At 47.5% G+C, this 27,861-nt stretch overlaps 2 long non-coding RNA genes across 2 annotated transcripts; both read left to right on the plus strand.

The window, feature by feature from the left end:
* Positions 1–25,765, plus strand: LOC120964225 (uncharacterized). Its single transcript, XR_005755883.3, has 3 exons — positions 1–339; positions 453–577; positions 25,331–25,765. It is a non-coding gene; the product is annotated as an uncharacterized lncRNA (long non-coding RNA).
* On the plus strand, positions 20,738–23,629 carry LOC123493924 (uncharacterized). Its single transcript, XR_006663363.2, has 2 exons — positions 20,738–23,166; positions 23,271–23,629. It is a non-coding gene; the product is annotated as an uncharacterized lncRNA (long non-coding RNA).
* Positions 25,766–27,861: the final 2,096 nt, after the last annotated feature.

Consider the following 27,861-nt stretch of genomic DNA (forward strand, 5'->3'; position numbering starts at 1 on the left):
TTAAGGATTTGTGCGACTGTACTTTGTGAAACCTATTCACGGAATTACTTAAGATGGAATGCTGTTATTTATGGGTGGTTGATTGTACCTCTCTTGTTGATTGTTAGCTTTGTGTGGTGTTGCTTCATTTGGTGAGTAGAACAAAATGATTTGTGGTGTTGGTATGCTGCATACGTGGACTATTGGGCAGCCACTTGGTTACTACACAGTGATGAGCACATGGTGCTGTGCGGCAGGCCCTTGTGTATAAATTCTGGTGCTTGTACCGAAGGCTACATCAACAAACACCATCACACCACGGGGGCTTTGCGCAGGAGGGGAAGAGCAAGCAAGAACAAGGCTGGTACTAGTCCTCCACTCATGTCTTCTTCCATTTCTTTTCTCCTCTTGCGTTTGATTTTCTCAAGTGGTAACACATATTTCTCTTACTATCTTTGGTGCCTTCCTTACAGCTTGTTGGATGAGATGAAACACAGATCTAAGACCTACTCGCCTGCAGCTTCGCCGGATGTAGCTTCTTTTTCTTCAATGGGGGGCACGAAGAAGATGCCCTTACTCAACACTGCATACAATGCCGGTATGATTCAAACCATTGCTGGGGAGTGGAACCCGAACATCAAATTTGTGTCTGCGGGGATAGGGATGGTGGAACTCTGTAAACTCAGAGCTTCAGGAAACAACAACCGAATCTTCTTCATGTCTCTCCTCGCTATATATAAACTATGAAAATGGATATGGGTGACGGGAACTACATTGAGGTGAACTCTAGGGAGATAGCGAAGTTTTTTTTAGAACGAAGACGCTCGACTCGTCCGATTTTAAATTAATAAAGCCAACAACAGGCAGCGTACACAAGAGTCAAGTCTTACAACACGTCAAAGCCCACAAAAGCTCTAGCGAAGCGGGGGCAGAAGTTCAGGATTACATGCCGAAGGCGGCAAGACCAGAGCACGCAGGCTCGCATCAATGAAGCCAAAAGGACCACCCAGACCCTACGGAGGCGGCGTGGGAGCTCTCGCCAGAGTGTAGACCTGTCGAAGATGGGCGAGAGCGCGGTGCAGCAGCTCAACGTCTTGGCGCCTTGCCAGCGACGCCCACTGCTGCAAAAAGATAACACATTTGAAGATAACATCAGCCGGATGTGAGGGGAACACGCCCTTAATCGTAAGTTTGTTCCTAATGCGCCATAGTGCCCAAAGTAATGCCCCAACACAGCTCCACACGACACGTCTAGCAGAACCAGACACTGACGACAGGAGAGCACCTAGCTCAACACCTGACCTAGGATCCCAATCCCGGCCAGCAGCCTCTCGGACCGCACTTCACGCAAACCGAGCCAGATGGCAATGGAAAAACACATGGTTAGCAATTTCAGGCTCCCCACACACCGCGCATGACCCGTTAGTCGGTCCATTGCGTTTGGCAATATTTACCGAAGTTGGGAGTTTGTCAAGGCACAATTGCCAAATGAAAATCTTGATTTTTAGAGGGAGCCGAGCCTTCCATAGCCCGGTCGCAACTTGCTGATGTGTACCTCTAGCGAGTGCTCGGTACAAGGAGTTAACCGAGAACTTGCCGGAGGCATTAAGGTGCCAAGACACCATGTCTGGGCCTTGAGAAAGGGCAGCCCCTTCCAGCAGAGTTAGCAGGTTTTCCAAACTTGCCGTCTCCGGGCCAGTGAGTTCCCCCCTGAACTGCAGTACATGGGGGGACTCAGCCAAAACATGCGCCACAAAAGAGTGCGGATCAAGCGCAATATTATACAGCGATCTGAAACGGGACCAGAGAGGTTGGTCGCCAATCCATAGGTCCGTCCAAAAACGCGTTGAGCAGCCGTCCTTAACCAGGAACTTCGCCCCCATGGCGAAGACTGGTTTTAGCCCCTGGATAGAGTTCCAAAAGGGAGACCCCGTCCAGTTGCAGCAAAGAAATTGCCCGTCGGGAAGTACTTGGCTCGAAGAAGGTCGACCCAAAGACCAGTTTCACCCTGAGACAGCTTCCAAATCCACTTGCACATTAGTGCAATGTTCATCAGCCTGGAGTTCATCACCCCTAATCCCCCCCGGGACTTTGGACGGCACACATCCGTCCATTTGACTAGGTGGTACTTCCGTTTGGGGCTGGCTCCTTCCCAGAAGAAGCGGGACCGTGGCGTGTCCAGCTTGGAATGCACACCCTCGGCCAGCAGAAACATCCCCATGGTGAACATAGGGAGCGAGGAAAGACTCGAGTTAGTAATTATAAGTCGTGCACCCGACGACATAAATCTCCCTCGCCACGGGCCGACCCAGCCGGCCACCGTATTGCATAACGGGGCCCAATCCTGGATGGTAGGAGCCCGATCCCCTATCGGAAGCCCCAAGTATTGGAGTGGCAGAGATCCCAACTTACAATTAAGCAGATCTGCCACCTCCTGACTTTCGTCGGGCTCCATCCCCATGGCGACCACTTCACACTTGTGAAAATTGATTTTTAGACCCGACATTAGTTTGAAACACAACAGAATAGCCTTGACCGTAGCAATACTATGTCTGTCAGGTTCGAACAACAGCAGCGTATCGTCTGCGTACTGCAGGTGGGAAACTCCTCCCGGGACCAACCGGGAGGCAACCCCTCTAAGGTGGCCAGCCAGACGTGCCATGTCTAACATTGCAGCCAAGGCGTCAGCCACGAAGTTAAACATAAGAGGAGAAGCTGGGTCGCCCTGACGCAACCCTCGTTTGTTACGGAAGTATTGGCCTACTTCCCCGTTAACCGCGATAGCCGTCTGGCCCCCCGAGACCAGTTGCAGCATGCGGTGAACCCAAACGGGCGAGAAACCTCTTCCCAAGAGGACCTGTCTAAGGAAGTCCCAATTGACACGGTCATACGCTTTTTCGAAATCCAGTTTAAGAAGAATCGCGGGCTCATGAGTACGTTTGAGCGAGTGAACAATCTCAAGCAAAGCGAGAGGTCCCTCCAAAATGTGGTGCCCACTGATGAACGTGGACTGGTTCCTACTAATAATACGATGTGCCACCGAGGATAAACGCATCGAGCAGGCTTTGGAGCAGATTTAAAAGGGACGTTGATCAACGCTATGGGTCTAAACTGCCTAATGTTATCAGCCCCCTGCACTTTGGGGATAAGGGAGAGGATCCCGAAGTTTAATCGCGAGATATCAACTTCTCCACGCATGAAACCATTACAGACCCCGAAAATCTGGTCCTGAAGGAGAGCCCAGAAGCGTTTAAACATGGCCACCGGCCAGCCATCCGGGCCGGGGGCCGTGTCAGACTTCATGCTATGGATGGCGGCGTCGATTTCCTGGGAGGTGAAGGCGAGGCCAAGCGCGTTGTTTTCGGCCTCGGACACCCTGCCATCCGGACCCCACATGTCCGCGCGAAGGCAAGCCCACTAAGGTTCGCACGTGCCCATCAGTTGGATGTAGAACTGATAAACGTGCCGCACAATGTCATCCTGACGCAACAACAGCCCGTGGTCGGATTGCAGTCGAAGGATGGCACATTTGCGGCGGCGGCCGTTCGCATGGACGTGGAAGTATTTCGTGTTCGCGTCGCCTTTCAAGGTCCATTTAAGTCCCCCTCTCCGCCGCCAGTACTCCTGCTCGGCACGGAGGAGCGACTCCACCTGTCCCTCCAGGTCGTACCGATGGGCCCACTCGGGCTCGGAGAAAGAGCGGGAATCGGCCTGAGCGTCCAGAACCACAAGCTCCTGGACAAGACGAGCCCGGCGAAGTTTGTCTTCGCGTCCCTGGTTGGCCCCCCAGCCCTTAAGAGACGCGCGCAGGCCCGCCCCGGACGCGACCCACAACTCCATGGGGCCCCGCTGGGGGCCGAGCCTGTTCACACAGGCCTTCCACTTGTGCCTGAATACCTGATCAAAATTAGGAATTTCGAACCAAGCAGTTTCAAAGAAGAAACGCGGGCTACGCTTGATCCTGTCCTCCCCGGTAGACACGACCAGAGGCACATGGTCAGACCCGATCCTAGTTTCGGCGACCAACGAGCACAAAGGGAACCACAGCTCCCAGTCGGCCGTAACAAACACCCTATCAAGAATAGACCGCACCGGCGATAGCTAATTGTTGGTCCAGGTGAACTGTAGGGTAACGGGACAGAAAACAAAAAATTTCAACCTACGCACAAGCCCAGGACCACTATGGAGACTGCATACATGGTTTGATCTTTTTCGTTACCGACTCGTAGCGCAACGGGAAGTAGAGTCTATGACGATCGGCGGTGCAGATCCCCGCAACTAGGATTTACAACCTCCCAACCACGAGGACGTATACCCTCATCTGCTCCTCGGACAGCCCTCCGGGAGGCGGTCGAACAGCCCCCCAGACGGTGTCGCGGACAGCCCTTCGGGAGGACCTTCGAAACTCGAACGGTTACTCAGACAGCCCTTCGGGAGGACCTTTGAAATTCGGACGGTCACATGGACAGCCCTTCGGGAGGCACTCACGAACTAAGACCGAAACTACGATCTCTCTATAAAGTTGCACACATACGGTGTCATCTATCCGGCAGGGCTTCGCCGTCCAGAACTAGTTCCCACCGGAACCCAGACAACCTTTCGGCTCTACGAAACTATTTCGCTGGGAGGGAGAGAGAAGCCAGATCATGCATGGCACTTGTATGTGAGAAGGGATGAGTGTGGAGGGCTGCCCCTCCACCTCTATTTATAGGAAATCCCAAGGGGTAGGGTAGTTTCACACAAAAACCCAAAATGCACATGAATGAAGTCCTTCCACAAGGATCTAGGAGTGAAACCAATGAACAAGAGGGTCCCCAAGGGGGGGATACCCCATGTGGCCGGCCACACCCCCATGAGGGGCCCAAAAAATGGCTCCTATCCATCCATGTCATTCCCAAGATCTTTTGGAGCAAAGCCGCAAAAGGTGGCTTTCCATAAAGTAACCATAAAGCTGATTTTCACTATTCATGACGACATTTTTCAGCGTCCGTTCGAACTGAAAATATTTGTGTGGGCTTAGAACATTTCCAGTACCCTCCAAAATTATTTTCAATGCGTTCCGAAACAATTCCGGTTTAGTGATTTTCATCTGCGAAAAGCATCTGAAGTGGTTCGGACAGCTCCGGAGCATATCCGGTTATTATCCCGGAAAATTCCAGAAAGCTTCCAGAATGATTCTGGCACCCTCCAAGAAGTATCAGGCATGTGCCAAAACCAATTTGACTTTATGGTATCCCCTGAAACAACTTTTATGGTATCCTTTTTCTGCGGAACCTTTTCCGCTGTCTGAAACTTTTCCGGTGTCCGAAACATTTTCGGTGATTTTCTCTCAGACTCCTTGTCTAGTATTCAGTAGATAGATGACCCTTAAGCGTGTGACCCTATAGGTTTGGTGAAGTATAGACATGACCCGGAACCCCTTCCGATCAATGATCAACATCGGAGCCGTGGACACCCATATTGACCCCTATACCCACACGAATAAATATTCGAGTGAACCTCCAGTTGCAGTGAGCTATTCCTGTTCCTTAGCGATATGTCACAAACACCCGAGGTGAGATTTATTGCATCCCCATGGACGAACAATTTGTCCACCATGCAAGTTACCTCGTTACCGGTTTTGTTCTCTTTTCTCGTTTCCGTGTTCTGGCATCCTAGTGATCAAATCACAAGGTGTCTGGCCAGACGATTATGGATACCATAACACCGAGAGGGCCCGAGAATATCTCTCCATCGTCGGAGGAGCAAATCCCAATCTTGAGCTATCAAGTTATTTGACATACTTTTCCATGAACCCGTAAGCCGCCGTAATAGCCATCCAGTTACGGATGACGTTTAACAAACCCCAAAGTTCATGAAGCAAGCATGAAGAAACTCGATACTCTCATGGTCTAAGGAATTATGCAAGCATTAACTATCTCTGTGTTATAAACCATTAACTTGTGACGAATGTATCTCATAGCATAACATCAATTCGGGTCGATTCAACACAAATGTCCTTCCGGAGATTGTGCCCTCAAAGTTGCTTGGCATAGACATGCCCATGATTGGGAAAACATAATCATCATGCAACACTTGAGCTAGTCTTAGAGGCACGACTAGGAATATATTTTACCGTTTATTATTCCACGCGTGCATATGGGTTCTCCCCAGAGCCTTCATGGATATACGGGCTCGGGAACCACAACAGTTATAGCATGGAACATAAACATAATTATGAACAGGGAGATAATCAATAACATTTATTATTGCCTCTATGGCATATCTCCTACAGACTCCCACTTGCACTAGAGACAATAATCTAGTTAATGCTAATGCACTTTACACCTATGGCATACTGGTGTAAAAAAAGCCGCATGTGGTATAGCCTGATGTCCATCGGATCTGACAATTTCAGCTCCGTGTGTATCTCTGCATATCCTCGCGTTTTCACGCTTTCACAAAATTCATATTTTGTGCGGACTTGGCTTTTATGTATGTGAATCACAGGTCGAACCTGGATTCCTCAGACTGAGTTATGGAGAAACTACCTGCAGTAGTGTCCCATTGACAAAAGTCATCTTGGAACCATAATAAGTTCATGAATGAACTATATGATTGAACATCTTGTGTGTCGCTTCTAAAGCGTCAACATACTTAGTCATTTGTTATAGAATTCGCCACAGTATCCTGTTGGGAACAATTTCCAACTACCGTGCCACCATATTGTGTATTACACAAAACCCTTAACTTAAATCGAAAATCGCATGGAGACAAGATGAAGACTGTATCGATGTAACATTTTACAATGAACTCTTCATGATCTCCGCTTGCGAGAAAACATATCATCAGTACTTACTCTAGTACTCGATGACATCTTTCACTGTTGTCCCACGATCAGTACTTTAATCACTTTAGTATCCATACTCGCAACACCTTGGGAGTATTAGACATATCTGGTTGTTTTACATACCATGGAATACATGATTAATCCAAACAGAAAAGTGTGTGGAACCTGCATCATGTATTTTGCTCATCAGTGTTTTGGGACACCGAGTCTTGCAAAAACTCTTTCCATGTGACTTCGGCAAGAATCACTCCTTGGCATTTTAAATGCTAAAAGGTTTTAGCATCTTGTCAATATGTATTCATTGCTTAGCCCTATTAGGTAAATCTATCTCCATAGATGATTATGCCTAATATTGAGGCTATTTAGCCTAAGCACTTCATCAAAAAACTATTTTCAAATGAAGTCCTAATTCGTATCAAGAAATTTATTTCCAATTAACAATGTGTCAAGCACACAAGGTTTTTAGAAATATTATTACGCTCCCACTTACTTTCGTGAATTACAAGCATCTTCGTTACCCATTGATGAAGTCAAACCCTTTGAGCATTTCATCAAAGCATGAAGATTCCAACTCCATTTTGCTCTCTTCTGTCCATCGCTAGAACTCTGAAGTTTGCACCCTTACTAGCATTCTCTGGATAGACAAAATGCCTTGGACTGTAACACATGCAAGTCCTTGGTTTCATTTCCATCAGATGGAAATTCTATTGTCATCCATGTTTCATATCTCATGATTGAAATATGTATTAATTGCTAGTTCAACCCGAACCGACTTTAAGCATCGCTACGATGAAAACAACCTCATCGTAGTCAACTCTTGAACTTGTTATTTCAACAAGTCGAGCTTTATGGATAAAACATTTTTATCCGTATCAGTTTTAAGTTCCATAAATATTCGTTAGACTCTAAGTCTTCCGAAAGATATATCAAGGTTTTAATCTTGAATCACTTATATGGAAACTAACTCGGGTTGTATTGGCATTTAGCCAATTCCGGAGTCAGGACCCATCAACGCTTCCTTGTGTATCATAGGTATAATGTTGTCTAACAACAATATCTCGTTTGCGCACCTGAGAGGTTTGCATGAGCCTTGCCTACGTGGTTCAGCTGCAAGTTCGACCAAAGTTCATACATTTTATTGTAGAGACTTCCGTATCAGTCGCAGTAGGAAACTCTGGAATTACTTCCAAGGTCTCTTTCCTTTGATCTGATGACGAAGATAATGTTCATCTCGTCGAGTTGCACTATTCTCCCACTCACCTTTTTGAAAGAACCATTCTCTTTAAAAGCACACCGTTTCACGGCAAAACTATTTGCCTCGGTATAGTGAGGGAGGAATACCTAACATTTTGGTATAACCTACAAAGTAGCACTTGTCTGATTTGGAATAGGTTTGTAACCTTTTACAGAAGCCCCATATTCCAAATGTTAAGAAAAGATATAACATGGTTGGGCGTACCATACCATGGCTTCATTTCAACAGACCCGATGTAGCTCTTTTCAGTGTAAAAGCCGCAGTCTCTAAAGCATCACTTTAAAAGGGATAATGGAAAATTTATTTATGTCATCTTTGACCTTACCATGTCATAAATGGTTAGATTACATCTCCACGGACTTTTCACTTGCAGTGGTGTTCCGGGAGGTGCAAGTTATGAAACCCCTTTCACAACTCATCAGACATTCGCTAAACATGTAACTCAGATATTCCTTTGTGCAATCAAATTGCAGAAACATAATTTTCTTGTTACAATAACTTCTACTTCATTTTTGAAAACCTTTCGAATGATTCCAAAAGATCCAGACTTACGTCTCATCAAGTAAATATCCATATATCTACTTGAGTCATTTCTGAAGATAAATAAATCCACCACTCACAACACTTATCGGACTACACACATCAAATGTATGATCACTAATAAGTTTGTTGTTCGTTCCTTATGGCCTGTGAACGGTATTTTAGTCACTTCACTTTTCGGAGGAAAGTTGCAAGTGTCAGATGATTCAAAATCAAAAAGACTTCAAAATCCATCATAATGGAATTTTCCATGCGGGTTTCTCCAATGTGACCAAATGTAGTGCCACACTTGTGTGGTATTCTTTTAGTCTTGCGACATTTAGCGTCAGTGTTATGGATGTATCATATTACCATCAATATTCATAACATACATGCCATCTTGGATGGAAGCATGGCCCTTCATGTTATTCATAATACTTAACAACAATTGTTGTTTTTATGAACAACTCTTTTGCAACAAACATTGTGCAATGGGCTAGAGTGTATGAAACTCTAAAATGAATTATGAAAGTAAACCCAGAGGTATTGTATTATTATCAATATTCATAACATACATCTCATTCATAATGAAAGTATGGCCCTTGTGTTGTTCATAACATCGAACATAAAAAGTTCTCTTATGAACAACCTTCTTGCAAGATACCGCAATGGGCTAGAGTTTGTAAAAATCTAAATGAATTATGAAAATAAATACAGAATTAGTGATTAACATGTTTAACCATAATTCCCAAGAACTATATCTTTGACCAGCCTACAATACATCAAAAACTTGTATGACATTCATACATGAGCTGGATATTCCAGTCATCTCTCTTTCTGCCTTTATACTTCTAATTGTTTAACTTTTAGTATTTCTCCTACTCGCAAAAGAAGCACCCAACTTAAGAGTGGCGTTAGCCCCGGACTTCCTAGGCGTGTAAGTCATACTAACACCCTTTGGACACTACCTTTCCCTTTAAGTTGTTGTTTTATTCACCTTTCATTATATGACAGGCGTTCTTCTGGATCCCTCTCTTATCAGTCTAATGCATAGTAAGCACTTTACTAATAATTTGCAATCAAACATTGCTTTGGATATTTCATATCTTTCAGCCTTTGTTTGTATCTGAAAATTAATTTCCAGTTCCATGAATATCACATAACTATCCCAAACTTTCGAAGTTTGAGTTTTATGGAAGCAAACATATTTCACTTGACCATAACAGAATTCTAGCTTTTGGATCGAAGGACGAGAGTCACATGATCCATACCATTAGCGGGAGGATACGGAAAGCATGCGATAGGACAAAGTCCTTCTCGGCATTTTTGAGGACAATCCTCATATTACGTTACCAATCGTAAAGTTTTAACCAGATATTTAACAGCTATTCAATTTTAATAGGGAAGGTGGAAACGCGAGCCATTATTCTACAACTATTTTGCATATAACACTTAGACAATGTTCATAATTAATTGCACTAAGAATTAAACATGTTAAGTCAATAGTGCGCTCCCACTCAAATCAATATCTCTCAAAATTGATTGTGAGTGATACAAGACCCACATTTCAATTGTTCGCCATAGGTGTAACACCACTGATGACGAAAAATCTCAACCGGTAGGCCAACTTGCCAATCACATCTCTATGTGACTCTTGTTCATCTTTTGATGCGTGTGTTCCGTGCTCATGACGGTCATGCCTGAACGTCAAGACAACCAAGTGATCTCGCTGCGAGGTCTCAACTCACCCGCCTCACACTTCTCTAATCGTTCGTACCCGTGTGACACGGCGCACCCCGAAAAGATAGGTGCCGTGACGGTGCTACACTTGGGAGAACACTAACTACTTGGTATTTTTGTGAGAGATCACCCTAATAAAAAGCGACTACCGCGCAATCAAGAAGGGTGCATCATAAGGGATAAACATCTCAGGCAATTCATAATAGCATGATATGGTATAGCCCTTTCTGACGGAGAAGTATTTCATTTCTTCGTCTTCGGCATTCGTGTTGGTGTTCACCTTCGCGAAGATTTCCACCACCTTGTCGATGCACCAGATAATATTGCTATCTCTAGAGCTAATAAAATAAGTGCATTACTTAAGGTTGACACGCAGGTCATTAAAGTGCAATCATATGGCTCCAGCCATCATGCCGAATCATGACACGCAGGTCATGTTAATTACATCATGTAGTCATCTCATACATAATCAAATTGAATATGAGCATTGCTATACCACATCACATGCACATCCTGCAAAACCAAGTTAGACGCCTCTAATCGGTTTATGCAAAATTTTATTTTACGTGGCTTCTAAGGTTTTGACTTAAACCACAACTACCAACGTTTTATCATCAAGTATGATTATTCAAGTTGCTAGATTAACATCTCGGGGTGTATGAAACATGAGATAATTAAATCTCGAGCCCCATACTAAACTTTGTCATACGCATGACCCCCGTGCAGATCATATCTGCAATGCCCTTTCATCTATGAATTTCATCTTTCTTTTGACTACGGCAGAATCCAAAGAACTGATAGCACTTCCATTATCAATCAGGATCACGGATTGCCAGAACTTTGTCAAATTCCACCATGCTGTCTCGAGATTGAGCAAACGCAAATTCTAGGGAAGCAACAAGAACATTGGGTAACAGATTTGCATAAATAATTTTCAGCAATAGATCTCATCTACTACCTAATTATATTATGCAATACCCATACATCTCTATGTATTCTAGATCGCAACCTGCATCTACGCATAGCACGGCTCATGATGCCACTGTAGGGTAACGCGACAGAAAACAAAAAATTTCAACCTACGTACCAGCCCAGGACCACTATGGAGACTGCATACATGGTTTGATCTTTTTCGTTACCGACTCGTAGCGCAGCGGGAAGTAGAGTCGATGACGATCGGGGGTGCAGATCCCCGCAGCTAGGATTTACAACCTCCCAACCGCTAGGATGTATACCCTCATCTGCTCCTCAGACAGCCCTCCGGGAGGCGGTCGAACAGCCCCCCGGACGGTGTCGCGGACAGCCCTTCGGGAGGACCTTCGAAACTCGAACGGTTACTCGGATAGCCCTTCGGGAGGACCTTTGAAACTCGGACGGTCACATGGACAGCCCTTCGGCAGGCACTCACGAACTAAGACCAAAACTACGATCTCTCTACAGAGTTGCACACATACGGTGTCATCTATCCGGCAGGGCTTCGCCGTCCAGAACTAGTTCCCACCGGAACCCAGATAGCCTTTCGGCTCTATGAAACTATTTCGCTGGGAGGGAGAGAGAAGCCAGATCATGCATGGCACTTGTATGTGAGAAGGGATGAGTGTGGAGGGCTGCCCCTCCACCTCTATTTATAAGAAATCCCAAGGGGTAGGGTAGTTTCACACAAAAACCCAAAATGCACATTAATGAAGTCCTTCCACAAGGACCTAGGAGTGAAAACAATGAACAAGAGGGTCCCCAAGGGGGGATACCCCATGTGGCCGGCCACACCCCCATGAGGGGCCCAAAAAATGGCTCCTATCCATCCATGTCATCCCCAAGATCTTTTGGAGCAAAGCCCCAAAAGGTGGCTTTCCATAAAGTAACCACAAAGCTGATTTTCACTATTCATGACGACATTTTTCAGTGTCCGTTCGAACTGAAAATATTTGTGTGGGCTTAGAACATTTCCAGTACCCACCAAAATTATTTTCAACGCGTTCCGAAACAATTCCGGTTTAGTGATTTTCATCTGCGAGAAGCATCTGAAGTGGTTCCGGCAGCTCCGGAGCATATCCGGTTATTATCCCGGAAAATTCCAGAAAGCTTCCAGAATGATTTTGGCACCCTCCAAGAATTATCAGGCATGTGCCGAAACCAAATTGACTTTATGGTATCCCCTGAAACAACTTTTCAGTTTAATCGAAACTCATCCGATGACCTCTTTCTGCGGAACCTTTTCCGGTGTCCGAAACTTTTCCGGTGTCCGAAACTTTTTCGGTGATTTTCTCTCAGACTCCTTGTCTAGTATTCAGCAGATAGATGACCCTTAAGCGTGTGACCCTATAGGTTCGGTGAAGTATAGACATGACCCGGAACCCCTTCCGATCAATGATCAACATCGGAGCCGTGGACACCCATATTGACCCCTATACCCACATGAATAAATATTCGAGTGAACCTCCAGTTGCAGTGAGCTATTCCTGTTGCTTAGCGATATGTCACAAACACCCGAGGTGAGCTTTATTGCATCCCCATGGACGAACAATTTGTCCACCATGCAAGTTACCTCGTTACCGGTTTTGTTCTCTTTTCTCGTTTCCGTGTTCCGGCATCCCAGTGATCAAATCACAAGGTGTCTGTCCAGACGATTATGGATACCGTAACACCGAGAGGGCCCGAGAATATCTCTCCATCGTCGGAGGAGCAAATCCCAATCTTGAGCTATCAAGTTACTTGACATACTTTTCCATGAACCCGTAAGCCGCCGTAATAGCCATCCAGTTACGGATGACGTTTAACAAACCCCAAAGTTCATGAAGCAAGCATGAAGAAACTCGATACTCTCATGATCTAAGGAATTATGAAAACATTAACTATCTCTGTGTTATAAACCATTAACTTGTGACGAATGTATCTCATAGCATAACATCAATTCGGGTCGATTGAACACAAATGTCCTTCCTGACATTGTGCCCGCAAAGTTGCTTGGCATAGACATGCCCATGATTTGGAAAACATAATCATCATGCAACACTTGAGCTAGTCTTAGAGGCACGACTAGGAATACATTTTACCGTTTATTATTCCAAACGTGCATATGGGTTCTCCCCAGAGCCTTTATGGATATACGGGCTCGAGAACCACAGCAGTTATAGCATGGAACATAAACATAATTATGAACAGGGAGATAATCAATAACATTTATTATTGCCTCTAGGGCATATCTCCTAGATGAACCGCGCTCCAGACCTGGCCACTTCCCTAAGTGCCATGGCTGCGATCGCATTGTTGAACATGGCAACTCTGTTCCAGTTAATGTTAGCATTGTTCTTGTCCGCGCGCGAGCGGATTAAATTGAAGTCGCCCCCATCACCAACGGCAAATGCTGGGCTTCCGCATGACCCTCCCTGGCCTGGAGCTCGTTCAGAAATTCGAGCGAGCGCGAGTGATCAGCGGGTCCGTACACCACAAGCATCACCCATTCTCGCATCGACGCCCTATGTCTAACGTGGGCAGAAATAAAAAAGGTGCCTGTCTCCCAAGACAAAACCTCAAAGCATAGGTTGCTTAAGCCCATAAGCATGCCACCCGAGTGGCCGCGGGCCGGGGACCAATGCCACGCGAAGCGCTCCAGGGGATCAATCGCCAACAACTCGTGGTGGCAAAACTCATCCTTAATGGTTTCCTGGATGCCTACTGCGTCAATGCCCTCATTGCGCATGTACTCCTTAAGATGGGTCCGTCTCCCAGCGTGGCCGAAGCCACGAATGTTCTAAAAAAGGAAACGCATCAAATAATGCGGTTACGAAGTACGAAGGCGGATCTCGCGCGAGGTCACCGCCTTTGCCACACGCCTCGTCCTTTGGGGTAGACGAGGGGGAGAGGCGGTATCATCCCCTGCGGATACCGCACTCTAATCGGGCAGCACAGCCACGGTCGAGGGTGCCCCTGCTCCCTCTGCCGGTGCGGCCGCGCGCGCAGCTGCAGCACTAGCAAGGGCTGCCTGCGCAAGTTCTTTCGAACGAACTAACGATATTAGCGAACGGGCATCTCCCTCACATGCCAAGTCCACCCCACTGTCCCCCAAAATAACCCCCAAATGCGTGTCCAAGAAGGATTCAAGAATCGTAAAACGAGAGGAGGGGGATTACCGTCAATCTCCATGTTCTTCTCGGCCTGCAGAAGTTGCGCCCGTTGGAGCGTTGGCATGTTGCCCTTGGCTCCCTTGGGGCGTCCACTGGTGCGCGTTGGGGTTGGATCCATAGCCACCGCCTTGGAGCATCGCGCCTTGACCACCGGGAGCGCCACGGCCTCCGCCCGCAGGGCAGCAGCCAGGCCTGACAAGGCAGACACAGACCTGCCACCAGCCGGGGCCAGCGGAGAGGCCAAAGCCATGACCGCCTGCTTAGGAGTGGGTGGCGCGCCCAGGTTCCCCATCAGGGGGATCGACGCCACCTTGCGGCCCGCGGTCTTCTTCGCCTACCTCACCGAGCCGCTCTTGCTCGCACCTCCGGAGGGGGGGGACAGCCACATGGCGGAGCCACCCCCGAGCCCCGGGGAACGCACGACAGGCAGGAGAGAGGAGCGACGCCCCGAGTCGCATGAGACCCTCACTCCCCGCTCCGCCTCGGAGTCGAGGGCCAGGTTGGAACCGTACTGGTTCACCTATAGAAGGGCGCCCGTCGCACTGGGAGGCGCAGCCGCAGCTGCCCCCTGCCCTTGGACGGGCCCGCCGTCTTGTCCAGGGACTGGTCGTGGATGCCCAGCTTGTCCCACGCCGCAGTGTCGATGGAGTCATCTCCCATGCTCTCGTCGTTATCGTGGTCCGCATCCTTGTGCTTGTCGTCAGGGCCTTTGCCATTGGAAGGTGGGGGCGGGGGAGGAGCCGCGCCGTGCCCCGGCGCTGCCAGCTCTGGCTCCAGCTTGATGTCACACCCCCGCCGTTGAACCAAAGCTCGACGCGACCACGCAGCTTGTCAGGGGCACGGTAGGCGAACCGCATCCGCACCGGACCCACCCGGATCAGGGACAATTCGTCGACCGTGATGGGGCGGCCGATCATGGTGGTGGCCGCCATGAGCCGATCGGCCCTCCGCTGTTTGGGGGGCACGCCCCACAGCTTCACCCACACCTCGGGCATGGACATGGCCTAGGGCTCCTCCTCGCGCACCTCCCGGATCTCCGCCATCATATTGTTGAGGGAGAGGAACAGCTTTCCGCTTCACGTCGCCTTTCTTAGCATCGCCTTGTTGGGAAACACCACCGAGAACCGATCCACGCCGACCGGAAGCACCTGCTAGTCCCATTCTCCCTCAAAAAGGTGTGGCAGCTCCGCCTCCAGAATCGCATAGGAGAGCAGGGCCGGAGCGGCAGAGCTGAAGGCCGCGTCTGAGCCCAGCCCCTCGCCCGCAGCATAGTCCTCCGGGCCCTCCATGAACGGAAGGCAGAAGAAACCCTGGCCCGAGATCGCGTTCCCCATGATCGGCAGCTGCAGCGGCTTTCCACGGGTCGGGTAGTAGGCCGAGGCGTGGCCTTCTTCTTGACAGAGCATGCAGAGGGGCTTGAACGAGCACTCGTTCTGGAAATGGCCGACCTGCCCGCATTTGAAGCACTCTAGTCCATCCGCCACCTCCACCTCCACCGGGATCGGCTCGGCCGCCGTGCCCTTGGACGAAGACGGCGCCCCCGGCAGCGCAGGCGCAGCCTGGCGCAGATCCGCCGCTGGCCCCGGCCGCTACTTCTGTTTCTTGGCATAGGGGTCGCCGACCCGGTCGCCCCCGAGAGGATGCTGCATCTCCTTGCGCTTCAACTCCTTCTTCTTCTCGAGACCGGTGTTCCTCCTTCATTTGGTGCTTGCGCTCCTGCTCCTTGATCCACCACGGAGGCGGCGGCCCCCAGCCACCCGCCTCCGCCTCCTGGATTGCGAGCTGCACCTTAGCCTTGGCGCGCAGGTCGCGCTCGCGCTGCCTCTCTGCTTCCGGATCCAGGGGAGGCGACATCGATGGCTTCTCCCCGCGCGAGCCCATCTGCACCACCTCGACGAAGGAGCGACGGAGAGGAGGGGAGGGGATAGGCAGCGCAGCCGACGGGCTTGTTTTCCGTAGCGGTGGATCTGAGCACTGGTGGCTGGAAACCCTAAGGAGGGATCTAGCGCACCCCGGCGCACCCACATCCATTTATATGGGAGGCGGGGAGGCAACCCTAGCGGCTCTTCGCCCGACCGGGCCTCGGGCTGCAAAAGCGCCCCCTGGGCCTCCTAGGCCGCCACCACTGCACTACCAGCCCCCAACACCAGGTCCGACCCCACCCCTGTGGAGCCAGCCCCGAGGGGAGCGTAGCGGGCCCCCCAACTGGATTGGGCGGCCCAACAGTGGACCGCGGCCCAGCCACGGGAACCCTAGCGAGTTCCCTTCCGAGCGGAGACGACGCCGGTCCGCCGCCGCCGCCCTGCGCGACCACCACCGGCCGCCGAGGCTCCGCGTCCAGCCGAGCCAGCTCATGCGCCGTAGCCTCCCTCGCCGCCGTCCAGAGCGCAAGGGCATCCGCCCCCTGGCGACCCCGTGGCACCCCGCCACGCGACGCCGCATGGCGACCCGCGTCGCGGCCACCGGGCGCAAAACGCCGGCGACGGCCCGCCCGATCGGAGGCTCCCTGCTCCTCGGCGTGCGCGACAAAGTCAGCCAGCGAGCACGACGAACGTGCCCGCGTCGAAATTGAACCCGCACTCCCACCATCACTCACCTGGCTTACCTCATCGTCCTCAGAACTTTCCCCCGCCAACGCCCAGAAGCGGCTACCGCCACTACAAGAAATATGTCAACTAGTTGAAGGAAATATGCCCTAGAGGCAATAATAAAGTTATTATTTATTTCCTTATATCATGATAAATGTTTATTATTCATGCTAGAATTGTATTAACCGGAAACATGATACATGTGTGAATACATAGACAAACAGAGTGTCACTGGTATGCCTCTACTTGACTAGCTCGTTGATCAAAGATGGTTATGTTTCCTAGCCATTGACATGAGTTGTCATTTGATTAATGGGATCCCATCATTAGGAGAATGATGTGACTGACTTGACCCATTCCGTTAGCTTAGCACACGATCGTTTAGTATGTTGCTAATGCTTTCTTCATGACTTATACATGTTCCTATGACTATGATATTATGCAACTCCCGTTTACCGAAGGAACACTTTGTGTGCTACCAAACGTCACAACGTAACTGGGTGATTATAAAGGTGCTCTACAGGTGTCTCTGAAGGTACTTGTTGGGTTGGCGTATTTCAAGATTAGGATTTGTCACTCCGATTGTCGGAGAGGTATCTCTGGGCCGACTCGGTAATGCACATCACTTAAGCCTTGCAAGCATTGCAACTAATGAGTTAGTTGCGGGATGATGTATTATGGAACGAGTAAAGAGACTTGCCGGTAACAAGATTGAACTAGGTATTGAGATACCGACGATCGAATCTCGGGCAAGTAACATACCGATGACAAAGGGAACAACGTATGTTGTTATGCGGTTTGACCGATAAAGATCTTCGTAGAATATGTGGGAGCCAAGATGAGCATCCAGGTTCCGCCATTGGTTATTGGTCGGAGACGTGTCTCGGTCATGTCTACATAGTTCTCGAACCCGTAGGGTCCGCATGCTTAAAGTTAGATGACGGTTATATTATCAGTTTATGTGTTTTGATGTACCGAAGGAGTTCGGAGTCCCAGATGAGATCAGGGACATGACGAGGAGTCTCGAAATGGTCAAGACGTAAAGATCGATATATTGGACGACTATATTCGGACATCGGAAAGATTCCGAGTGATTCGGGTATTTTTCGGAGTACCGGAGAGTTATGGGAATTCGTATTGGGCCTTAATGGGCCATACGGGAAAGGAGAGAAAGGCCCCAAAGGGTGGCCGCACCCCTCCCCATGGACTAGTCCGAATTGGACTAGGGAGGGGGGCGCCCCCTTCCTTCCTTCTCCTTCTCCCTTCCCTTCTCCTACTCCAACAAGGAAAGGAGGAGTCCTACTCCCGGTGGGAGTAGGACTCCCCCCTTGGCGCGCCCTCCTCCTAGGCCGGCCGCCTCCCCCCCTTGCTCCTTTATATACGGGGGCAGGGGGCACCCCAAAGACACAACAATTGATCTCTTGATCTCTTAGCCGTGTGCGGTGCCCCGCTCCACCATAGTCCACCTCGATAATATCGTAGCGGTGCTTAGGCGAAGCCCTGCGTTGGTAGAACATCATCATCGTCACCACGCCGTCGTGCTGACGGAACTCTCCCTCAAAGCTCGGCTGGATCGGAGTTCGAGGGACGTCATCGAGCTGAACGTGTGCTGAACTCGGAGGTGCCGTACGTTAGGTATTTGGATCGGTCAGATCGTGAAGACGTACGACTACATCAACAGCGTTGTGCTAACGCTTCCGCTTTCGGTCTACGAGGGTACGTGGACAACACTCTCCCCTCTCGTTGCTATGCATCACCATGATCTTGCGTGTGCGTAGAATTTTTTTGAAATTACTATGTTCCCCAACACTAGTGACCCTGGAAGAATTGGTCATAGATCTATGACCATTTCAGACCAATTGGTCAAAAGCTGTTCGGGGGGCTTCAAACCCTAAACTATAACGACCATTTTGGTCAGAAAGGTCGTAATTTCCTTACACGAAATGGTCATAAAGCAGATAGCACTGGTCCGCTGCCCTATTTTTAGCTAATCACGACCAATATAGATGGTCATAACCTTGTAAATTGTGGTGGGTTGCTATGACTAGGCGCCACCTCATCAGTTTTGCATATGTGTCATGTCCATGTGGCAATTTTTGCCCCAGGTTGTGAGGCAACCTATATTTCTGTCATTCCCAAAATTCCCAAAACAATCTCATAAATTCTTTGGGTCATATCTTCGTCAAATATGTAAAAAACCTTCCTTGCCTAGTTCAAAAATAATTCAACAATATTCATTCTCCTATTCTGTTCAGAACAACACTTTGTGAAGGAAGTACCACTTTGGCATGTCGAAATAGTATCCATTTTCTACGGTGCTTTCCTATGCCCAAATAACCATCCTCCACCAAATGCCAGCTCAATCCATTCATTATTTTGAGCCCAGCTTCAACATTCGTATTTATGTCTAGTGTGGTACTTTGCAAAGCAAGTACCACCTAGGCTCCTCCTTTTGAGCTGAAAATTTGTGAAGACGGTCTTCTTAGTAACTGATCATCCTCAGCCAAAACTCACGCCCATTAGCCATGTACATTTCCCGTACCGCTAATCAAACACTTGGCTACTAATTCATGTTTGAGCATCGATCGGTCTCCTCGTGAGAATCTTATGTTGTAATTTTCTTCCTAGCACCTACCTGGGGAATGCCAACCCACTAGACATGCCTAGGCCGCCCAGAACACATGGCAACGCCACGGTCATGCGGTGACCACGTGGCGGGCATGCGAGTTTACGCGCTCTAGATTGGGGCCCTCGGCCACCGCCCAAACCTCGACGTATCGCCACCAAACCATGTATTTATGATTAAATAGGTACTTATGTAACTAGAAATGATTTTTGGAAAAAATAAATAGCAAACTATGAGGCAGCTGCAGTTCAAATTTGACCCGCTTCCAACTGAATCGGCGGAAATTTGTCTTTTTCACGAGAGGTGGATCAAAACTTTTTACATCCAACCAATTTTTCAATTGTGCATTAAATATGTCCTGGTATTTTATAAAATTGATTTGGTTCAATTTTGCAACAATTATTTGGGAGGTCCTTCACAAAAAAACCTCCTTTTGGGCACTCGAAAAATGGAAAATGGTTTTTTCGTCCAAAGAAAATGAAAACTTCCTTAGGCAACATTGTTTGCCATTCTAATATGCACCCTTGTGCACAATATGAGATCATTTAAACAAACTATGCCATGAATGTGGCCATAAGATAGATCATTTGGTTTGAAAGCCATTGATCTCCACACGTGATAGCTCGTTTCTGAGAACACTTTTTTAAAATAATTGTTGTATTAAAAGTTTGTTATTTTTCCTGGGAACTTGGCCACATATAATGGCACAATGCGAAGGTTTCCCAATTTTTGTTTTTTTTGAATTTTTTATGCCCGTTTCAAAATGCGGTCAAAACGGCGGTAATGACCGTTCTTAGCTAGTGGTTGAATCTTGGATTTTTTTGGTGTTTCTCTGATTAAATAGATACTTATGTACCTAGAAATGATTTTTGGAAAAAAAATAGCAAACTACAAGGCAGGTGCAGTTCAAATTTGACCCGCTTCCAACTGAATCGGCTGGAATTTGTCTTTTTCACCAGAGATGGATCAAAGCTTTTGACACCCAACCATTTTGTCAATTGTGCATTAAATATGTCCTAGTATTTTAGAAAATTGATTTGGTACAATTTTGCAACAAATATATGGTAGGTCCTTCACAAAAAAAACTCATTTCGGGCATTCAAAAAATGGAAAATGTTTTTTTTTGCCAAAAAACACATATCTCACGACACCTTTTTAAAGATATTTATCTTTTTTCATGTTTGTTATTTTTTTTTTGAAAACTTGTTCACATTTTGGTGACACAATGAGGAGGTTTCCATTTTCTTTTTGAATTTCTCAGGTCATAAGATAGCTGACATGATTTTAACACATTATTTTTAGGCAATTATGACCTATTTAGATGGTCATAACATCATACTGCATTCTGATTGGTCCATAGACATCTCACGTGGATCGTGAATCATATGCCGTCGGATGCTCGCGGATCCAACGGCCGTCCTCAACCCTTCCACACCAACCCCAAAACCCTAGATAGCCATTTTCCATGGCAAGGTAGGAGGCGTGCTGGATGCCCAGGTAAGCCCTCCTCCTTTACCCGTTCTGACTCTCCTCCATAGCCTGCTGCATCTCCTTCATCTCATGTGCCACTGCTTGCTTTGCTTTGCTTTCTTCCTTGGGCAGATGCAGATCCCATCTCTTCTTGTTCTGTGCCGGGCAGACCGCGACCACGGCAAGGGGAAGGAGGCACGACGGGCTGGACGACAAGGTGGAGAACCCGGACACGGAGGGGCGCCAGATCTTGCCTCAGGGTCTCCTGATCTAGCCATACTGTCGCCGGATCCCCCCCCCTCTCCCTCTCTCTGTGTTTTTCTGTCAGTAGCTAGTAGCATAAGTTGGAGCTGGCTGAACCAGGAACTATCTGCATTTATTCAACTAGATCAAGTACAAGTACATTAGTTCGTAATCTGCTATTAATACAATGTCCAAGTCATAAATTTCCTGGAGTAGTGCATGTATATATTTAGGTGCTAGTTAATTAGAAAATGGATGTGATTAGAAAATGTGTTCATCAGGTCTTGTGTAATCATAAAATTTGTGATTCATATTCTCCAGCTAAATGCCTTGCCTGTGTACTATACACTTTATTCTTCTTGCTGGAGTACTAGAAGAGTAGTGCTATCTTGCTGCTGGTGACACTCCATCGACTACTCACTGTTAATTTATTCCGAGTGGCCATAATTCCCTTCCTAGCAGCACCACAGAGTACCACCTGCTCTCTTGTCTCGCCCATAACAACAATTTACTAGCAGTATGTGTCTTGGGTACTATCTAGGTCCCTTCTACTACTACACCTAGTTACTTGTGTGTATCCTATTACTTACTAGTTAGTACACATGTGTAGTAGTACTGTACTCTAATCTTCTTCCTCAACTACTACAATAGTACTTGTAGTAGTGGTGTGTTACTGCTAGTGACAGTTTATCGAGTTTATTAACTCCAAATGAAGTGAACTGGGCATAATTCTCTAGAAGCGGTACATAGTGCTATATGTTTCCTTGCCTCACCAACAAAATGTACTAATATGTCTCTTGTGACACGCTAGGTCGATTCTACGCCTTCGAGAAACCTGTAGTACTTGTATCTCTGCATGTTTGAGCACCCGAGCAATACTTCAAAATGGAGTAGCTTAATTCACTGAATTTGGTTGTAGTACTAGTTGATTCACTGAGAAGATTCAGTAATGAGTTGATTCACTGAGAAGACTCAGTCTTTTGTGCTGGCTTCTTTCCATTGTGTAGCTCGCTGTGTGACAAGTCTGTTCATTCCTCTAGATGTCGTGTCACTTGGCATAAGTAATTAAGTAGGAATAGTTTCAGGTGAATCGTAGCTTTGCTATTGCTTCATTTCATCTGATACAGGCATGAAATTGAACTGCACTTGATGCAGCGCCATTATGGTCCCTGAAATTAGCTTCTGTTATTGAATTTTTTATTTCCTCGCCTGAGAACAACGGTATCATCATATTCTACCAGGCCCTTTGTTTGTTTCTGTGAGCTTGCCTCTGTGGCTAGCACATATATGTGATCCATGCTGTCTCTTTTCCGCCCACTGAAGCTTGGAGCAAAGTGGCATATTACTTTTGTGATAACTGAGAGAACTGCGAGGCTTTCTTTTCTGCTTTGGCATATAATATTAGAATTAATACTGTTTATTTATTTATTTTTTATTAGGCTATTAGTGCGAAACTTCCAAGTTATAACTATCCTTGCATTTCTTACTCCAATTGTGAAAGGACTATATATAGTCTATGTGCTTCTGTGAATATATTTGAGTACATTTTTATCATGCTGCTGTAATATGTAATGTAGTGTAGTTTTCAAAGCATGTCTGTTGTTGTAATTCAGTATTTATATGCAGCAATAGATTATCCAGTAATGTTGCCTACATGCTTCTGGCCGCTGATACTTTTCATTTTTCTCAGTTCTTCTTGCTTAGGACTGCTTCCTCCCTGACACCCCGATCCAGATGATGGCAGTAGCGATGGCGTCCACACTCAAGCGTGCCTACCTCTCCATCTATAACTGGTCCGTCTTCTTTGGACGGTTAGTTGCTTCCTCCCCACTTTGAAATCTCGATCTCCTTTCTTGTTGATGGGCTTGTTGAATGATTCGTATATGTGTGGATGTAGGGTGCAGGTGCTCTACTACGTGCTGCTGGATAGTTTACCTGGACGTGTACGTCGCCAGTCGAGAGGCATCTCCAGCTTGCGCAGACCGCCGTCTGTGTCTATCATTGATCAGTTATCTGTAACTTGCCGACGTGTTTTCTAGGTCGCTAGTTTTGTACTTTGCCTATAACTGCATGAGTCATTCTCGCTGAAATGACATGATTTAGCTTTTAATTCTTCTGGCCAAACATGTGGTTTAGCCTTTTGCCTTTGCTTATCAACAGTTGTTTTGCTTGTTTTTGAGCTACTGCCACTTTGAGCTGATGTAGGCCTGTAGTTATTTATTGCAACTGAGCTTCTATATTGCATTGTTGGACCAATTGATTGCCACCTCTTAGATGTGCATTGTTGTTCTTATCTCTGTACTTTCTAGTTGTGCTAATTTTAGGACATGTTCGGTGAATTTAGATGTTGGGAAGTGGATCCTGAATGCACTTTGTGTTTGCTATATTCAGATTTGTACACACAGTTTTTACTGTAAAAAATATGTAGTTACGTACGGTTTGAATCACTACACCTGAATCTGCAGATTTGCACATACAAATCTTCAGAGATTGGGGCATATCAAATCTTGATATATCCACTGTATCTTCTTGCTGAATCGAGTGCTCTCTTATATAGGTCTATGAATTTCCTGAACTGGTGCATGTATATATTTGGGTGCTAGTCAATTAGAGAATGTCTGTGATACCATGTTTGTACTACGTGCTAGTGTTGCTATACTCATGCAAATACTACTTCTGTACTTATGGAGAAATCTGTGATCTGCCAGTTCGCGGCGTCCATCGCTTCGGTCGAAGCGCTCTTCATCTTGTGTGTCATCTGCAAGGCAATCAAGTTAATTAGATGTTGCTCTTTTCATGATCTGCTTCATACATACATGCATATGTGATTGCTTCCTACCTTCCTGCCTGCTACATCTCTGCTAGCATAAATCAAAGAGAAGAAAGAAATCTACCTATTTTTATGTGTAGCCTTTAATGAATTCTATGAATCTGTAGCCTTTAATGAATTCAGTGTATGACTGTGATGAGAATTATGGTACTACTTGTTGTTTGCATCCTATACATTTCTTGTGAATGATGCTATGTTGTTCTGCAGACTATCATATAGTTTTGTGCTGTTTTTGCTGAATAGATTGAATATCTTTGTTACACACTGTAGCTTGTAGCTTTGCAAACTAACCTTCTCTAGTTCTCTTACTTTTCTGCAGACCGCCCATGGCGTGGACGGCGACGACGACAGGAGACGCCAGTTCTAGTCGGGAACATGGCCTTGTCCTGCTCGAGGAGGAGGGACGCACCTAGGCACCGGCCCTGTCCCGCAACAAGGGGTCTGCTCCTCTGCTTCCAAGGCAACCAAGCTGCCCTGCCTGAGCTCGACGATTCAAGCCCGGCCATCACCACGCACCGCTCCCAGCAGGTACCACCTCCCTCTCCCTCTGCTCACTAACCTGCTGCTAATCTCCCTGCACGGGCTGCTGCTATCGTAATTTTTATAATGGTTGATGTTTGTTAGCTAGTTGTAAACGGCTTGCTTTCTGCTAATGGCCCATTAGGTAGAGTAGCTATGCACCTGGTGGTGGTCATGGCCTTGCTGCTTCATCGGTTTTTTTCCTCTAGGTCATTAGCTAGCTATGCTATGCATGTGTTCGTTGATTTGCAAGAAATAATTTTTGTCCTTGTTTTCATTTCCTTGCTCTAGTCAAATTTATCCTTTTTTTAATACTAGCACTAGCACATCAGAGTACTAATACTTGTTAGATTTTGAGTATGCCACTGCTGCTAAAACAACAACAGCAACCATCAATTACCATAGCATGCCTCTGTTTTGGTAACTAGTTGTTGCACTCAATTAAATTAGCCTACCGACTAATCTAGTACATTATTAATTGTTGCTCCTCCACTTTTTTGGTATCTCTTGGTTTGCAATGGTACAGCTATAAATGCCATTTTCTTGAATGGTCTGTTCATAATATATTTGCCCCAGTTTTTCTAATTCTTCTCTCATTCATGTAACAGGGTGACAGGAAGCCATGTTGCCATTTTGTTTGTTCCCAGCCCCGACTGGTCGTCCGGCGAGTCCGTCATGTTGTCATTTTCTTGTATTGGCATGGATAGAGCTTGTTACTGTTGTTGCCAATGTATTATGTGATCTGGTTGCTCTTATTTGAAGTATTATGTGTGCTTTTTGTCTGCCAATTTAAATACTGGTTGAAATATGAAGAATATGAGCCTGATAGATGGAACCCACTTACTAGAACATGACAAATGGGACCCAGTTACCAGAACCTGACAACTGGGACCCAGTTACCAGAACCTGACAATTGGGACCCATCTGACTAGTGGACCCATTTAATAAAAAAGGAAATTGAAATTGTTTAGACAAAAAGGCCACGGCCCAACAATAAAAAAGGCTTCAACGTTGGGCTTGGCCCATGAAGTCGACCAAAAAATTGACAGAAAAAAAATCAAATAGGCTCAATTGCTGTGCCAGGCCCATGTAGAACAGCGAACTGGACCAGGCTGAATTTAACCAACGACCTTTTCAATTGGTCATAATTTTGCCACGTCAGGTTGCCACGTCGGATCCGACGTGGCCTGGGCAGAGAGCCAGTGACCAAAACAAAAGGTCATGGGTTCAACGACCTTCTGTTTTGGTCGTAAACGTCTACGACCTTCTCATAGAGAAGGTCGCTAAGTTCAGTTTACGACCGTCAGCTTTTGACCTTCTGTTTTTGGTCACAAAAAGGTCGCAAATGAAAAACTATGACCTTTCAGCGGCCAATAGTGAGAGTCACAAGTTGACATATTTCTTGTAGTGCGCCAGACGACGCCGGCCGGAGGAGGGGCGCAGCGTGTGCCGCCCTGCCCCCCACGCCCTTCCGCACCGCCGTTCCCTCCTCCTCGGAGCAGACCGCCTCCTCCACCCGCAGGCCGAGCGAGTCGCCGCTGCCTCCTATCCGAGCGAGTCGTCCGCTCCGAGTTTACAAAATTCCTCCATTATTTTCTCCGCAAACACAGATTTGATGGTCCGAGTTTACTCCCCAACAATGGTTTGAATCATACCGGTATTGTATTTGGTGTTGAACAAGATGGAGCTGCAGGCGAGTAGGTCTTAGATCTGCGTCCCTCACGAACAATCCACCTCGCAGTCGTCTGGCGGACAGGAGGCGAGGGAGATGGTGCTACACCTTTGCTCCTTGAGAACGGTCTTCCTTTGACTGCCAAGAAGACCCCACGCTAAGTGAGGTGGGTGGAGGTAGATGACAACAAGGGGTGATTAGTAAATTCCCGGACTAGACAAGACGGTGGAAAGTGAACCGCACTGCGCGGCCAAAAGCTGTTGCACAGGCGCGGGCGTTACGCGTACAAAATGAACTCGCTAATGGCAATTCATCGTTATTAGACGTGATCATGCCACTGTGGCGTCATTAGGGTGGACTAACCTTTGTGCTCTGTCAAAAAAAAAAAGCACGCCTGGCCAATCTGTTCCGATTTTCTAGCGTGTGAAAGAGATAAACATGAAGTGCCAGATTAGTGGTAATGGTTTTTAAACATGAAATGACATAATAATCGTGATGTACTTACTGGTCAAAACGGACAGACCAATTGACATGGAGAACATGTAAAGTTGCTTAGTGAAATGGTAGCTCATGTGAACGAACGTGCGTGTTCGCTGGCCGACAATGCTCCACGTCCACACTTGGCAAACTTGTGGTCTCAGCTGTCCAACGTTGCCCCACGGCATGCATGCACAGGACGTGCAGGTCACCAGCACGCGCGTGCTGTGCGTACATGTCACGTTAGCGTTAGAGGGCTAGCTCCTCTGCATATGCGTGGGGCCTGCCTGGTTCAATACGCGCCAAAAATATATATCAAATACATGATGTACACACTGGCAGAACGGATCCCTGTGGTGCTGCTTCAACGGCCCAGATGTGAGGTCTGGGTCGTCACGCGCGGGGAGGGGGGGGTTGTGAGCGCTTCGTTCTTGACCCATCAGAGTGGGGACGCTGGCTCCCGCTTCACGTAGACGCGTGACGGGGACGGTGGCTCCTCCTTGACATGCGCCGGCAATGGTAGGGCTCGGCCCATCTGATTGACGAATACTTCATCCCTCAGAGTGGCCTTCGCCTGATGAAGAACTGACATTGCCGGCGCACGGCTTAAATACCCGCGACCAGGCCATGCAAATGACGAGTCAGCCCGCTTCAATGCGGCACATCGGCCGGAGTTGGTTTCTCGGAACGCGACATCCTCATTGAAGCGGTGATGCCTAAGAGACCGCGTCTGTCAACGCTGCCCTCACGCCCGGTCACATCGCGTGGCATCATGCTCAATACCGGCATGAATGCGGCACGGTAAACGGTGCAAGCGTTCATTGGAAGCGCGGGAGAGGTTGGTGGGATTTTTGGATGGGCCACGGTCGCCAGAAGCGGGCGTGGCAGCGGTCCGCTCGCCCGCAATGTCCCTCCGTTTTTCCTCGGTCTGCGGAAAAAATTGCGCCCGGACCGATTAGCAGGCCAATGTAGAGCCGTGTTGGATGGCAA

This window comes from Aegilops tauschii, chromosome 5 (assembly GCF_002575655.3).
Source record: "Aegilops tauschii subsp. strangulata cultivar AL8/78 chromosome 5, Aet v6.0, whole genome shotgun sequence".
NCBI lineage: Eukaryota > Viridiplantae > Streptophyta > Magnoliopsida > Poales > Poaceae > Aegilops > Aegilops tauschii.